This window comes from Tenebrio molitor, chromosome 4 (assembly GCF_963966145.1).
Source record: "Tenebrio molitor chromosome 4, icTenMoli1.1, whole genome shotgun sequence".
Classification (NCBI taxonomy): domain Eukaryota; kingdom Metazoa; phylum Arthropoda; class Insecta; order Coleoptera; family Tenebrionidae; genus Tenebrio; species Tenebrio molitor.
The window spans coordinates 16526549-16543588 of NC_091049.1; the positions used below are offsets into that span (position 1 = coordinate 16526549).

Consider the following 17040-nt stretch of genomic DNA (forward strand, 5'->3'; position numbering starts at 1 on the left):
AGACTTGGCTCGTTTTAAGGCTTTGCAATGCAGAGAATCAGGATCTTGGTTACATGCAATACCTTCTCCTAATATTGGTACTCTTTTAGATAGCACTTCCTTCCAAGTTTGTATTGGTTTAAGATTGGGTTGTAATCTTTGTACACCTCATATTTGAAAATGCAATGCGAAAGTTGACGAAATTGGCACCCACGGTCTAAGTTGTTTCAAAAGCAGTGGTAGATTTTCAAGACACACTGAAATTAATTCCATTATCAACCGGTCTTTAACTTCTATTCATGTGAATTCAACTTTAGAACCAAACGGACTGTCTCGTGATGACGGAAAACGCCCAGATGGGATGACTTTAGTACCGTGGATTAAAGGTCAACCTTTGGTTTGGGACGTTACTGTTGTATATGTTACTGCGAGAGTCCGAAAGTAGTGAATGTCAACATTCGCCGGTGAATGTCGACAAATACCAAATGCCTTGGTGAAAGACCGAACATTTATTAATTTTATTATACATTCGGACTTTGACCGGTATATGTCGACAAACACGAATGATCTTCGGTGAATGTCGGAAACGTCAGGTCGCAACAAGTTCTTGGGCGGTTCCAGCATCACAGCATCTTGTTTCTTGGCTTCGTCATTCTTTCGCAAGGTTTGACAGCGTGCGTGCAAGCTTGCTAATTTAATTTTTTTATCAGAAATTATAATTTGTGTTCAATGGCTACTGCAGTGAATCGTGATAAGTTTTTTGAAAAGTTACATGCCTTAATTGGAAGTAAACGAGAAGACAATTGTTTTTATTTTTCTCAAGAAAGGTACTCTAAAATCGTTTCTGAAGTGATTTTTGCTAAAAGAAAGTGTATTGGGTGATTCAAAATGATTGTGGCCAAGTATGGCAACTATGTACGAAAATTTATGTGGCAACTGTGTGGGAAGGGTAGAGTTGACATTTCTTTGACAGTTCATAGTCGCGCAATTTTGTAAGTTGTCAAATCGATGTGTAATGGAATTGAAAAAATCAAATGCACGCTTATGAAATGTCATACAAATGTCAACTCTACCCCATTCACACAGTTGCCACATAAATTTTCGTACATAGTTGCCATACTTGGCCACAATCATTTTGAATCACCCAATAGTACTATTGCGATCAAAAAATTTTGGACACTAATGTCATCGTGCTGTCATATATTCTGAAACGACCCTTATGTATTAATAACCTCAATTTTTATTGTGTCAATTTTGAAAATGTGAATGTCAGATTTACCGAGAAAATATCCAAAAAGTTGTAAAAATCAGACAAATGGAATAGAAGGAGGTTTTAATTAATAAAAAATACAAAACAAATACCCAAATGTACTCGCATATTAAAAAAATTATATTTTAAACCGGTGTCAAATTGACAACAATTTCATCTTTCATGTGACAGTTTCAATAAAGCATGATTTAGAGTAATTTTTTTAATGTGACAGAAGTTTGATGTCCAAAATTTTATGATCGTAATAGTACACCTTTGGACTACAGACGTTTAAAACGTTTTGACATTTTAAAAGTTAGTGATGAAGAAAAGCTAATTGTGCCATTAAAACCAGGAGAAACGAATATCCAGTATTATGTTACAAATGATGAGTTGTTTAATATACTTTCCGAAACTCACATAAGAACAGGTCATGGAGGAAGAACACGAATGCTTAAAGAATTGCAAGTCAGATACAAAAATATTACTTATGAAGTTATAATGTTGTATTTAAATTTGTGTAAACAATGTCAAATGAAATACAGTGCGCCTAAAAAAGGTATTGTTGTGAAACCAATGGTCAGCTCCGAATTGAACTCTAGATGTCAAGTCGACTTGATAGACTTGCAATCACACAGGGATGGCGATTACGTGTTTATAATGGTATATCAAGACCATTTAACCAAGTTTGTCCAGTTACGACCTTTAAAAAGCAAGAGAGCGGAAGAAGTAGCATATCACCTTCTTAATATTTTTTTAACATTTGGTGCTCCCGCTATTTTGCATTCGGATAATGATAGAGAGTTCAGTAATCAAGTCATATCTGAACTACACGCTATGTGGAAATATGTTAAAATAGTGCACGGAAAGCCTCGTCACAGTCAAACACAAGGCTCAGTCGAAAGAACCAATCAGGACATACAGAATATGTTAACCGCATGGATGATTCAAATAAATGGTCAGAAGGTTTGCCATTTGTCCAATTCGCCAAAAACACAACTTATCACGAAGGAATACGCCAGAGTCCATATGAACCCCTGTTTGGCGTTAAACCAAAAAGGGGCATAGCATCGTCATCTCTCCCTCGCGGGCAAATTGCAAACATTGAAACCGAAGAACAGCTTGAAGCCTATGTTAATACTTTTGAAGAAAATTTGGGTAGTGACCATATTGATGATCATGTTTTAGATGAAAGCGACGTGGATAACCAAAATACAAAAGCTGATCCGCAACCTAGCATGTCTTCATCTCAAGCACTGACTGATCCGCCACCTAGCACATCTTCAACTCAAGCACTGACTGATCCGCAACTTAGCACGTCTTCATCTCAAGCACTGACTGATCCCCAACCTAGTACGTCTTCATGTCAAGCACTGACTGAACAACACGAGCTAATTTCTTCAAAAAGAGTAGCCGCAAAAGAGAATCTTCTACTTCAAGCAACAAAAATGTTGCGAACCTCAAAACGAAAGTTTCCTCCGGCCCAAATTGGTGATACCGTAAGAATTCAAGTCCCTGATGTCGACCGTGGTCGTACAGACCCCCGAAATGTGTTAGCGGTTGTTGCTGGAATAGAGGATTCTGACTTTTATAGATTAGCAAACAAACATGGTATACTCCGTACGGTGATAGATTGCACGTTTTTAAATTCTAGTTCCAAAACATAAAGCAGTGAAAAATACTAAACTCTCCATCTCAATTGTTTCACGTTGTGTAGAAAACCGTTGTATCCCTGCAGATTAATTCCCGCCAAACCAGTTTCTGTGTCTGTCTTCTGTCAAAAAACGTGCAATCTATCAGAGTACGGAGTTTACCTTGAAGCAGCTTTTCACCCGTAATCAGTTTGCAATTTGTAAAGAAAAGTTACTTTCCATGGACGAGGTTTCAACTCAAGAAATGTCACTAAGAGAAGCAGCTTCTGCTAATTCAAAAAGTGGAGGGCAAGGCTACACACGTTGTAATTGCAAAAGGAAGTGTTCCACGGCTAAATGCAGCTGTAAAAACAAGGGGCTTTTGTGCAATTCGAAGTGTCATGGTAGTTTAAGTTGTTGCAATAAATAAGATTGTTAATACGTGTTTTTCTTTTTTTTTAATATTTCAGTTTAAAAATTAAAATGTACGTGTAGGTACGTTTATTATATTGATATTATTTTAGTTGTGTTTTGTGATTTACAATGCCCTATTGTTTGTTTTAAGTTCAACAACAATGTCTTTATTTGTTTTCCATATTGTTTTAATAAATAAATATAACCTATAGAGTTTTATTTTTGTTTTCATTTAAAAAAAAGGTTTCTTTTCAACATACACCATGAGTGCATGCTGAATGTCGACATTCGCCGGTGTAAGTTAGAAATAATGATATTTGACCAATATTTCGGACATACGCCACACAACTTCGACAATGTTGACATTCACCGGTGTATCTCGACATTTACCGGATTTCGGTCTTTCACAGTAACATATAGATAATTAAAATCCTCCGATAAATAAGGGAGCTATGAACTCGTCTTTTTTTTGGAGACACCTGTATACAGTATGTTATTGAAATGCGTTAAGAAAAATCTTCCTAAACCCAGATAAAATTTTAATTAGTTTGATCGTAAATTCTAGTACCCGCCAATGTCTCCGTGCGTAGATTAAAAGCGAAAGAAGATAAAAACTTAGATAGTCAAGCAAAAACCAATTCTTTATTCGTAGTAAGTGAGAGTGATATTGAAGTTACGCACCACACTTGATCAAGGGCACTAATCTTTAAATTAAATGTTCGAAATGACGCCCTCCGTAATCGATGCACGCTCTTGTGTGCCCTTCGAGCCACAGAAGCTTGAGTTCTCATCAACATGTCAGAATTTTATCGAATTGCTTCGGTGTCAACTGGAGTCTCATACGCAATTTGTTTTAAATGGCCCCATAAAAAAGTCACAAGGGTTTAAGTCCGGTGAACGAGCTGGCGATAAAACTGGTCAATTACGACCTTTTGAAGAAGCCATTGACAAAATGCAATTCGAGGTGGTGGATTTTTTGATTTTAAGTGTTGGACGCGTTGAAGATGATACGGATGTAATCCCTGTTCGTGCAGCGTTCTGCAAATTGTAAAACTAGAAACGTCAATTCGTAATGCAGGTCGTCGGCAACTAACAACATTCGGTTCTTCGTCAACAGGACAGGACAGGACTAAAAGTCCCATAAACCCTTAAATGCTCGACAGCATTCACAAAGGTACGTGCACAGGGAACTTGGCGACCGGGAAATCTCTTCATGCACCTACATACATACATACGCCTGGTTGCATCAACATTTGATAAAGCTTCCCAGTAGATGAGCACCATGTCTGTTAACTCCGGATTAGTGTACTTGCAACATTTTTAACGATGATTACGGGAAATTTTCTAATAAATTGTAAACACGCCCACATGCAGATGAAGGACGTGACTAAATTGTGTCAGTAAGTAAACTGCAAGACCTATCGGCCTCGATTTTTGCTGTATTTACTTATTTTGTGTTAACGTTTTCCGTACGAAGCCGTTGTTCTTTCACCGTCCCATCCATAAACGACTCGATGACACGGAATACGGTGAAAATAAATTCGAGCATAAATTTGAGTTTTCGAAAAAATGGTAAATAGAAAAGTAATTTGTTTTCATGAGTTCTATCACCGTTTAAATTTTCCTAACGCATTTCAATAACACGCTGTATTTGGCAATTTTATAGTTATGAACATTTGTTGATTTTACCTACTCGTATTGTTGTTTAATTAATAAACATCTCGTTTTAAAAATTATTATAACAACCTATATAATATAATAATATATAATATAACTTATTATTTTTTTATGAAGTGTTTTTACTCTTTTGATGAACCTTTTAATAATCTATGTTCCAAAAAATTCAGATTCAATTTGTTATTTAATAAAATTACCTATGCTCACGTTGTTTACTTATTTATTTTGGTTGTAAAACCACTACTTTAAAATTACTGTTTTTTTATTTGTTTTGATTCCAAGAAAACAGAAGTCACCGATGATAATATTCTTCCGCGCTCCGTAGGTTACAAATTGTTAAAGAGAGAACATGGGAAAACGGAACAGCGAGAGGTAAATTGTGACGTCAAAACACGTATAGCAACATGATTGGTCGAACGCGTTTCGCTCCGACCGTGTCAGGGTGTCAGTAAAGTATCTGTGGGTAAAAGGCAAGAATGGTAAACGGTGGGTTGGCGAAGGCGGACCTAAGCCGGCTCTGGGATGTTACGTGAAACCACTAGAACGGTTCTAAGTAGGTATCACTCGTTATAGTCCAGTCAATAGAGACATAAAAATGGCTCCACCTTGCAAAAGGTACAGAAAAGTTTATACTTGGCAGGTATTTTCTATTAGACATATTATTAATATTCCCGAGTTTGCGACCTTGGGGGGTTGCCGCTCGCCCCGCCATACTGGAGAATAGGGGTGGAAAAACACATTTCTGTGATTATTTCATTATCCGTGCGAGATATGTCTATCTAAGTTATTATTTCTCTACATTTTTTGTTCTTTATGTTTTTTTGTCAGATCAATAGTTTCGTAGTTACAACGTGTAGAAATCGAGAATTTCTTTTATTTTTGTACTTTTTATTCTTTTCCACACCACCACAGAGGTAGAGCAATAGGGTGCGATTTTTTTTTACGTAGTGCCCACGGTGGGCATAGTCCACGATGCAGTAGAAGTTTACTGTTTTACTCTTTTTGATCTCTTTGTAACGTAGACGGACCTGCTAAGTATAAACTTTTCTGTACCTTTTGCAAGGTAAAACTCCCTATTGATTGGACCATTATTTGTCGGTTAATATAGACCGACGCACGTTAACACGAGTATCTGTAAACGTCGCTTAATCTCAGACGATTCAGATTATTCTTCCCTCGCGGCCGAGAGTTTGTTGCCACCAGCTCCTATGCTCCTGGTGGTGTACATTTAATAATTAAGCAACGGATTGTCAATAAACGTGTAGCGTCTCGTTTAAATCTTGGCGGCTTCGAGCAACTGTAACTATCCTTATAAGATGTCAGCACCACCCTGCATTTTCTCGAAGTCGCCAACGCGCAAAACTATTTTCCAAAATGCGCCCTCAACGCTATAAATAGCACCTCAACCCAGGCCTCGGCCTCTTTGCCGTTTTGTTTTTGCCCAAGTTCGATTTACTTACCACATGTTAGTTTAAGTATTGTTTCAGTGTAAGTTGTTAAATTTTAAAATTAATATAGCAGTGTGTTAGAAGCTATTGTTTTAATTGAAAACCCAAAATACAGTCCACAAAAATCAAACCCCAGAAAGTGGCAACGGCATCACCAAATTGGATCCCACCAAGTACCACACAAAACGAGTTGTAAAAGATGAGTAATACGGGATAAGTAGTTATATGAGGCTGATCCTGGCTCACAAAAGCGTGCGAAAATTTGAAATGTGTGTAGACCTGTAAAAGAGGGGCCGATCCTAGCTCACAAGAGCGCTCGAAGATTTGAGTTGGTCAATGTCCTTGAAAAGTAGTGGCCGATCCTGGCTCATTCGATTGTGTCAGTGTTTGGATTGTGTATTGACTTGAAAAAGTGGGGGCCGATTCTAGCTCATTACTTCTTGAGTGGCAAAGTGGACGGTTCGACGGTTGTTCGCTGCGCAAGATGTTTGATTTCATGTTGAGATGTAAATGTGAAGGAGTGACCGACGTTAATTCGAAGCGGTTGCAGATTTCAATTCATTCGTCGGACGTGTAGTTGAAATGTCGTTTCGAAGCGGTGGTCGCTCTTGATGTCAGTATTGCAGTTATTATTTCCGTAAAAGTTTGCTTTTCTGTTGCGATGAAAAGTTGAGTTCGATTCAAAGCGGTGGTCGATCTCTTGGTTTAGTCGTTGTGTGTGTGTGCGTACAAGTGTTTGATTTTCTGTTGAAAATTAAATTCAAGTTCGATTTAAAGCGGTGGCTATGATTTCTTGGTTCAATCATTATTTCCGTAAAAGTTTGCTTTTCTGTTGCGAGGAAAAGTTGAGTTCGATTCAAAGCCGTGATCGATGTCTTGGCTTAGTTGTTGTGCGTGCGTGCAAGTATTTTATTTCATGTTGAAATTTAAATTCGAGTTGGTTCGATCATCGAGCGCTTAAAAGTTTGATTTGATGTTGAAGTGAAAAAAAAAGCGTTTGAGTCGTTGTAAAATTGTGGCGCCTTATAAAAAAATAAAAATAAAATGAAGTTCGATTTTGGATTAACAGCAGCAACACCAATAGCAAAGATGGCCTCATAAAATTGTGTGTGTGTGTGATGGGAAAATTCTTCTCATAAAATTGTGTGATCAACCATCGGGAGATTTTTTATTGTGTTATGTGTTTTAAAAAAATTGTTATGCAACTCCTTATAAAATAAAGTTCGATTTTGGATTAGCAGTAACAACACCAACAGCAAAGATGGCTTCATAAAATTGTGTGTGTGTGTGTGATGGGAAATTTCTTCTCATAAAATTGTGTGATCAACGATCGAGATATTTCTTGTTGCGTTATGTGTTGTTTTCTCATAAAATTGTGTGATGAACAATCGAGAGATTTCTTGTTGCGTTATGTGACGCCTTGTAAAATGAAGTTGAACTTGATTCATGCTCCCTGACATGATTTGAATCCACTTGGAACAAAATTGTGTGTTGAACGATCGGGGGATTTCTTGTTCCGTCATAATTGAAAGTGTTAAAAAGGATAAAATTTTCTTTAATATCATCATAAAAATTGTCACATAACGTTTCTATAATTAAACTATCTGTATCCGTATATAAACGATTAACTTTGTCTTCATATTTTCGTTTCAAGAAAGTGTAAAAAAATCGTAAATAATAGTTTTTACTCAAATCTAAAATTGTGAAACCGACATAAAGGGGTTTGTCGTATAACACGTATTCCTTATTCATCTGTATTGCAACAAATTTTTTTGTTGAAAATAGAACAATTTTTGAAATTTGGCAATATAATTTTCCACCCCCGGTTTTCTACCATTACTATGTGATGATGTGACTAATTTTACGTTTACTCTTTTATCTACTGATTCCATTGTTTTTCCGAAAACGTTGTTATTCATTAATTTAAAAACATCGTGTTATAAAGCGTTTGTGGATTTATTACGCATCTTTGTATTTAAATCGATATAGGATTTTAGTCACGGTGCTTGATTAAACTTTAGAACGCGATGAATTTTTGTCAACTTTAATCCTTGCTGAAGTGCTTGTTTTAAGTTTCTGTAATGTAAAATGTAATGTCTTTTATGATGTAACGTTGCACAGAGTTTTTGTGTTTTACCGGTAGGTGGTATGCAACTATATAGATTTAAAATGATTAGATTTATTTACAAAAATTAATACATAATCACTGTACTATTCTAAGGTGGAATAAACTTTACGTCACTCAGAACGTTTATCTCGAGGTTTATCTTCGGTTTAGTCACTTTCTTTAAACTGAAGTTATATTTAGACATTTTAAAAAATTTGAATATGACACGTTTATCTTCGGTTTAGTCACTTTCTTTAAACTTAAGTAATATTTAGACATTTAAAAAAAAATTGAATCTGACTGTAGATCTATCTATTCTAAATTAAAATTTAATTTTTTGCTTATATCCATACAACTTTTTAATTGAGCCAACATTTTTTTTTCTTCCGCATCCAATTTAATTTTTTTTTTTGTACATTTAATGTTTTCTTTTTCAACTTTCTCTCTCTTACGCAAACGACTTATATAATATTTTTTTAACTGTCCCTCCCACATGTTGGTCATCATCCCCACACTATCATCACTAGCACTAGCACTAGCACTGTCCGATTCACTGTCCGATTCACTGTCCATATCTCTATCCTGCAACTCCATAAGATTTTTCCAACACTTCCCCTTTCCAGGGCCTGCATGGGCTGATGTGGGTGGAGACACTATCTTTGGAGTCGCTTCCAAATCGGGGATTACATTTTCAGCTGATGCGATCATCTCATTTTCAGCTGATGAAAAGTAATCCCCAACGGACAACTGAAAATTTCATAAAAAATATTATCAAATTTACTTAAGAAAGTTAAAATCAAACTTACCGCTTCATTCAGGACTGGCAGTAATGGACAGGCCATAATCTTGGAGGAGGTGTAGGCGGAAACTGATGTGGAAGGCTATAGATATGATAAAATATTTTCTATTACAAAAATGAAAAAAATATATAAACAAGTCTTACCTCAGGAATAAACTTTACGTCACTCAGAACGTTTATCTTCGGTTTAGTCACTTTCTTTAAACTTAAGTTATATTTAGACATTTAAAAAAAATTTGAATCTGACTGAAACTATTAAACGTTGACAGAGACTGAAGACTAAAGCGAAAAACAAATGGAAAGCTTAAGTAAGAAAAATAATGCATTCGTTGCAAAAGAAACCTTTCCTTCATGCAGCTGGGGAGAAGTCTTCCCACTCCGATATTTGCAAATTTGCAGAGTACGCCAGTATATTTCCAGACTGTTTTATCCGTGAGAACCGCAATGTTGCAATTATATATTATTTAAAAGAAAAGCGGGTTCAAAAACAAAACTTGGGAAGGAATAAGGTGAATGTTTCTGCGTTCGTTCTGTAACGCTTTATTTCTTCTCTCTCTATTTTCTTAATTCATTTTTTAACCTCCATCGAAACTTTATTTTCCAAATTCATGGTATAATATACTTACTTAGGGGGTCATTCACGAAACTCGGTAAGGCTCGATAAGGCGTTGCAAATTCAAAACCATGACAACCGACAAAAAATTATACTCAAGAAGATTTATATACCTATAAGACAATTTTAGACAGTAGTAATGTCCGCAGACAAAACTTTCATCCTGGTGGACAAATACAGGGAACAAGATCATATAAATATAAATCAATAATCGCTCCTTTATATTTTGAACAGAAAGCATCTTATGAAACACCAAAAACAACAAAAAAGAAAACATTGGGGAAAGGGATGTTTAAAGAATTAACTAATAATCCAATTGACTACGTATATTGGGATGATCCAAATGAGTTAGTTAATAGATTGAGATTATTAATTGTATCTCAGTCAACAGGTTATACAGGTCACTCTAACGAAATTGTTTCTGTTATTGAGGAATTGCGTGAAGCTAACATAATCGAATAAGACATCAGAATGGTTCCATCAAAGCAAACTTCGGTTAAAAGAGATTTAGTTTCAGAATTATACAACAACTTTTCAATACGATAAGCGTCGCAAACAGTTAACTGATGTATCCGCTTAATATCGTTTTACAAACGATTTGAAATCGCTTTGTATTCAACGGTTAAAAATAAAACGTTCGCTTCGGAAGCGCTTTGAGAAAAGAAAGAATATCAATTCGAAACATAAAGTTCAAATAGAGTTCTTTGTAAGATTAAAAATATATGTCTTATTATTATTGATTTTCACAGAGCCAGCTTAAGCAGGTGACTAAGTCAGATGGACAACCTTGGGTGGGAGCACCCAACAGGAAGAATCCCACTGAAATATTGTTTCTTTAGTTCTATAAATACTGTGCATTAATGTAATTTACTTATTTAAGTGTATTCTATCTTTAGGAATAATGTAATACTTATTTTATGAATAAAACACAATCAAATATATTTAAACAGTTTTATTTTTCACACAAAAACCTCAAGATAACATGTTCAATAAAGATACTGTTTCTTCATAATCTTTCAAATCGGTCGAAGGCCACTTCGCAGAATCTGGACCGCATGTCCAACCCAGCATAGCTTCAGAATCATTTTTTCCTTTAGAGATGTTCTTCGTCAACCAGGTCATTATGACAGCATGCGTTTGGTTTTCTAAAGGCTTGAATTTATATAAAGAATTATTCAACAATACAGCTTGGGTAAACGTTTCCAGGTTTTGACTGTCCGCCAGGTGCGCTGCTCGACAGATGAATTCATCGATGCATGCGTTGATGTCCTTGTTATTCTTCAAAATATTTTTCACCGGGTATTCCAAACGATATGCGTCGACAAGATTAAATCCAGATAGTAATTTTATAACATGTAGTTTGTGAGAAATATAACGTTCTAAATTATGAGCAATTAAAAGTTTATCTAGTTCGTTTAAACTTAACATTTCACAATTTGCCTTTACGCATATATGAACGATCTTATTGAGATAATTATCTACATTTATTTTTCGTTTTAACAAGCGACACATTGTGAAAAGACCAATTTTTTTCCCATAAGGTGCGGCATATAATACAATTTCACTTGATATAATGAAATCTTTCTTGTTCAATAAAAATGCAAGATCACTATTGACACTGTTTGGTTCAGTGCGAGAAATGGCACTTTGAAAGAAATTTTTGTAAACGGTTTCTACAGCCTCTTGTGCTGCAAGTTCAACTTCTAAGGTAAAATCCATCTTTACACTAATAATAATCAAGAGCACAATAAACAAAAGGAAATCTCGGTAGTGGGTCTATATGTGAGTGTTTAAATTATACTTCTCCTTTATGGAAATACATACCTCGAAAGTTTGTTTGTACTGATATGGCTGAGCATGCGTTTATCAATATTTGAACGCAAAACAACTTTTCAATACAATAAGCGTCGCAAATAGTTAACAGATGTATACGCTTAATATCGCTTTACAAACGGTTTGAAATCGCTTTGTATTCAACGCTTAACTAATAAATCGCTTTGAGATCGCTTTACAAACGGTTTGAAACCGGTTTGTGGCAAACAGTTGGCTGGTATATACGCTTAATATCGCTTTACAAACGGTTTAACGTTCGCTTTGAAAGCGCTTCGAAAATAGCTATTTATGTAACAAGGCAGTAAAGTGACACTTTATGGAACGAGTTTGCAGATTGTGAGACGAGGCGAAGCCGAGTCGAGCAAGCAAACAAGTTCGATAAAGACACTTTACTGCCGTGTTGCATACAAGATTTTATCGACTACCACCTCACTGCTACTTACGGAAGTCAATCTATTTGCTTACTTCAACTGTAGATTTATATTTTAGAAAGTAAATAACTATTTCATTATTAGAACATTATTATTTATTATATATATTAAATGTGAATGTACAACCAGATGGATTATTAAAATTGATACCAGACGTTGAAGGAGCAGCTATTGAAAAAGGTTTGGAAGTGTTTGCTACTATGTTGTTAATATGACTACTTTTTTTTCCACATCTTCGCCAATTAAACAAGTATTTTGATTTTTCTCCATTTCAGATTTTTGTAAAATTTCTATATCGGCGAAAGTTTCGGACTGTGCTGGTTGTTGGTGAATACCGCCAAGAATTGTTTTTGCAATTTTTGTTTTATTCAAAACCGACTCTTCCACTTACGATTAATTATTTATTATGTACGCTTCAAAATATTTGTAAGTAGGCCTAGTCAGAGTCAGGTAAAGTACTTTACCTGCCTAGACAGACAAAGTGACACTTTCTCTCCTTGAATCAGTACGCCAAAATTGTATTTTCGCTATGGTAGTCGATAAAAGTATATTATATAAAACCATGAATTTGGAAAATAAAGCTTTGATGGAGGTTAAAAAATGAATTAAGAAAAGAGAGAGAGAGAGAAGAAATAACGCGTTACAGAACGAACAGAGAAACATTCACCTTATTCCTTCCCAAGTTTTGTTTTTGAACGCGCTTTTCTTTTAAATAATATATAATTGCAACATTGCGGTCCTCACTGATAAAACAGTCTGGAAATATACTGGCGTACTCTGCAAATTTGCAAATATCGTAGTGGGTAGACTTCTCCCCAGCTGCATGAAGGAATTTTTGAACGCGCTTTTCTTTTAAATAATATATAATTGCACCATTGCGGTTCTCACGGATAAAACAGTCTGGAAAAATACTGGCGTACAGAACATTCGCCTTCCCACATTATTTAATGTGCGTTCCTGTGGATGATAAAATTCTGCAAATTTGCAAATATCGGAGTGGGTAGACTTCTTCCCAGCTGCATGAAGGAAAGGTTTCTTTTGCAACGAATGCATTATTTTTCTTACTTAAGCTTTCCATTTGTTTTTCGCTTTAGTCTTCAGTCTCTGTCAACGTTTAATAGTTTCAGTCAGATTCAAATTTTTTTAAAATGTCTAAATATAACTTAAGTTTAAAGAAAGTGACTAAACCGAAGATAAACGTTCTGAGTGACGTAAAGTTTATTCCTGAGGTAAGACTTGTTTATATATTTTTTTCATTTTTGTAATAGAAAATATTTTATCATATCTATAGCCTTCCACATCAGTTTCCGCCTCCACCTCCTCCAAGATTATGGCCTGTCCATTACTGCCAGTCCTAAATGAAGCGGTAAGTTTGATTTTAACTTTTTTAAGTGAATTTGATAATATTTTTTATGAAATTTTCAGTTGTCCGTTGGGGATTACTTTGAGATGATTTCATCAGCTGAAAATGAGATGATTGCATCAGCTGAAAATGTAATCCCCGATTTGGAAGCGACTCCAAAGATAGTGTCTCCAGCCACACCAGCCCATGCAGGCCCTGGAAAGGGGAAGTGTTGGAAAAATCTTATGGAGTTGCAGGATAGAGATATGGACAGTGAATCGGACAGTGAATCGGACAGTGCTAGTGCTAGTGCTAGTGCTAGTGATGATAGTGTGGGGATGATGACCAACATGTGGGAGGGACAGTTAAAAAAATATTATATAAGTCGTTTGCGTAAGAGAGAGAAAGTTGAAAAAGAAAACATTAAATGTACAAAAAAAAAAAAATTAAATTGGATTCGGAAGAAAAAAAAATGTTGGCTCAATTAAAAAGTTGTATGGATATAAGCAAAAAATTAAATTTTAATTTAGAATAGATAGATCTACAGTCAGATTCATTTTTTTTTTAAATGTCTAAATATAACTTAAGTTTAAAGAAAGTGACTAAACCGAAGATAAACGTGTCAGATTCAAATTTTTTTAAATGTCTAAATATAACTTCAGTTTAAAGAAAGTGAGTAAACCGAAGATAAACGTTCTGAGTGACGTAAAGTTTATTCCACCTTAGAATAGTACAGTGATTATGTATTAATTTTTGTAAATAAACCTGATCATTTTAAATCTATATTGTTTAATTTCAAATTTTTGTGAGTGCAACATCTTACGCAACTCAACCCATATCTTTTATTATTATTGATAAAAATACTTAACAACGTGATGTTACAACTACTGCATTTGTAGATTATTCATTTTTATCTCAAATAATTTTGTTTCTAAAACCGGATTTAAAATTACTTGTATCTTTGCAATTCTCCTTCCAAACCACATTCTATTTTTTGCATAAATTTCCTAGTCATATTTGCAACATTCTTCTTCTTCTTTATCGTTTAAATAGAATACAGTAATAACCTTGCAAAAATCGCACTTTTTTCCTCATTTTATTCTCAATTGATTAATTAATTGGATTTATTGTGATCTCAACTGTGTGTACTCATACAATTGTTCTTTCCGAAATGAAAATTGTTTGAAGGTTTAGGCTTTAAAAATAGACTATAATTTTCTAGAGTCACTTTATTAATCGCACCATACATTGCATAATGTCTAGATTATAAACACACTTATTATAATAGAAATTTACATACAAATTCTGATTTAATTTTATCCTACTCTCCCAATCCAACATATCAAGTTGTATGGATATAAGCAAAAAATTAAATTTTAATTTATAATAGGTATATCTAATTACAGACCATAAATTTTAAGTTAGCATAGAATAGTAGTAGAAGTAGTAATTTTTGTAAATAAATCTAATCATTTTAAATCTATATAGTTGCATACCACCTACCGGTAAAACACAAAAACTCTGTGCAACGTTACATCATAAAAGACATTACATTTTACATTACAGAAACTTAAAACAAGCACTTCAGCAAGGATTAAAGTTGACAAAAATTCATCGCGTTCTAAAGTTTAATCAAGCACCGTGACTAAAATCCTATATCGATTTAAATACAAAGATGCGTAATAAATCTACAAACGCTTTATAACACGATGTTTTTAAATTAATGAATAACAACGTTTTCGGAAATACAATGGAATCAGTGGATAAAAGAGTAAACGTAAAATTAGTCACATCATCGCATAGTAATGGTAGAAAGCCGGGGGTGGAAAATTGTATTGCAAGACCAAATTTCAAAAATTGTTCTATTTTCAACAAAAAAATTTGTTGCAATACAGATGAATAAGGAATACGTGTTATACGACAAACCCCTTTATGTCGGTTTCACAATTTTAGATTTGAGTAAAACTATTATTTACGATTTTTTTACACTTTCTTGAAACGAAAATATGAAGACAAAGTTAATCGTTTATATACGGATACAGATAGTTTAATTATAGAAACGTTATGTCACAATTTTTATGATGATATTAAAGAAAATTTTATCCTTTTTAACACTTCCAATTATGACGGAACAAGAAATCCCCCGATCGTTCAACACACAATTTTGTTCCAAGTGGATTCAAATCATGTCAGGGAGCATGAATCAAGTTCAACTTCATTTTACAAGGCGTCACATAACGCAACAAGAAATCTCTCGATTGTTCATCACACAATTTTATGAGAAAACAACACATAACGCAACAAGAAATCTCTCGATCGTTGATCACACAATTTTATGAGAAGAAATTTCCCATCACACACACACACACACACACAATTTTATGAAGCCATCTTTGCTGTTGGTGTTGTTACTGCTAATCCAAAATCGAACTTTATTTTATAAGGAGTCGCATAACAATTTTTTTAAAACACATAACACAATAAAAAATCTCCCGATCGTTGATCACACAATTTTATGAGAAGAAATCGCATAACAATTTTTTTAAAACACATAACACAATAAAAAATCTCTCGATCGTTGATTACACAATGTTATGAGAAGAAATCGCATAATAATTTTTTTAAAACACATAACACAATAAAAAATCTCCCGATCGTTGATCACCAGTGTCCGGACGAAATAGTACCGGACAAGTCGACCAGTACAACTTTGCGTAATCCCTCGCTCGCACATAAACACGATTCAGCTGGTTCCCTGTTATTGAAAACGAACCAGCTGAATCGTGTTTATATGTGAGTGGAGTATTACGCAAAGTTGTACTGGTCGACTTGTCCGGTACTATTTCGTCCGGACACTGTTGATCACACAATTTTATGAGAAGAAATCGCATAATAATTTTTTTAAAACACATAACACAATAAAAAATCTCCCGATGGTTGATCACACAATTTTATGAGAAGAAATTTCCCATCACACACACACACAATTTTATTAGGCCATCTTTGCTATTGGTGTTGCTGCTGTTAATCCAAAATCGAACTTCATTTTATAAGGCGCCACAATTTTACAACCACAAAAACGCTTTTTTTTTCACTTGAACATCAAATCAAACTTTTAAGCGCTCGATGATCGAATCAACTCGAATTTAAATTTCAACATGAAATCAAATACTTGCACGCACGCACAACAACTAAGCCAAGACATCGATCACGGCTTTGAATCGAACTCAACTTTTCATCGCAACAGAAAAGCAAACTTTTACGGAAATAATGATTGAACCAAGAAATCATAGCCACCGCTTTAAATCGAACTTGAATTTAATTTTCAACAGAAAATCAAACACTTGTACGCACACACACACAACGACTAAACCAAGAGATCGACCACCGCTTTGAATCGAACTCAAATTTTCATCGCAACAGAAAAGCAAACTTTTACGGAAATAATAACTGCAATACTGACATCAAGAGCGACCACCGGTTCGAAACGACATTTCAATTACACGTCCGACGAATG

The 17040-nt window shown here is 34.7% G+C and overlaps 2 long non-coding RNA genes across 2 annotated transcripts in view; both read left to right on the forward strand.

The window, feature by feature from the left end:
• Positions 1 to 17040, forward strand: part of LOC138127757 (uncharacterized) — a 299284-nt gene that overhangs the window by 67249 nt on the left and 214995 nt on the right. The gene's annotated exons all lie outside the window — the stretch shown is intronic.
• On the forward strand, positions 12413 to 14282 carry LOC138127765 (uncharacterized). Its single transcript, XR_011158398.1, has 3 exons — positions 12413 to 13410; positions 13473 to 13547; positions 13607 to 14282. It is a non-coding gene; the product is annotated as an uncharacterized lncRNA (long non-coding RNA).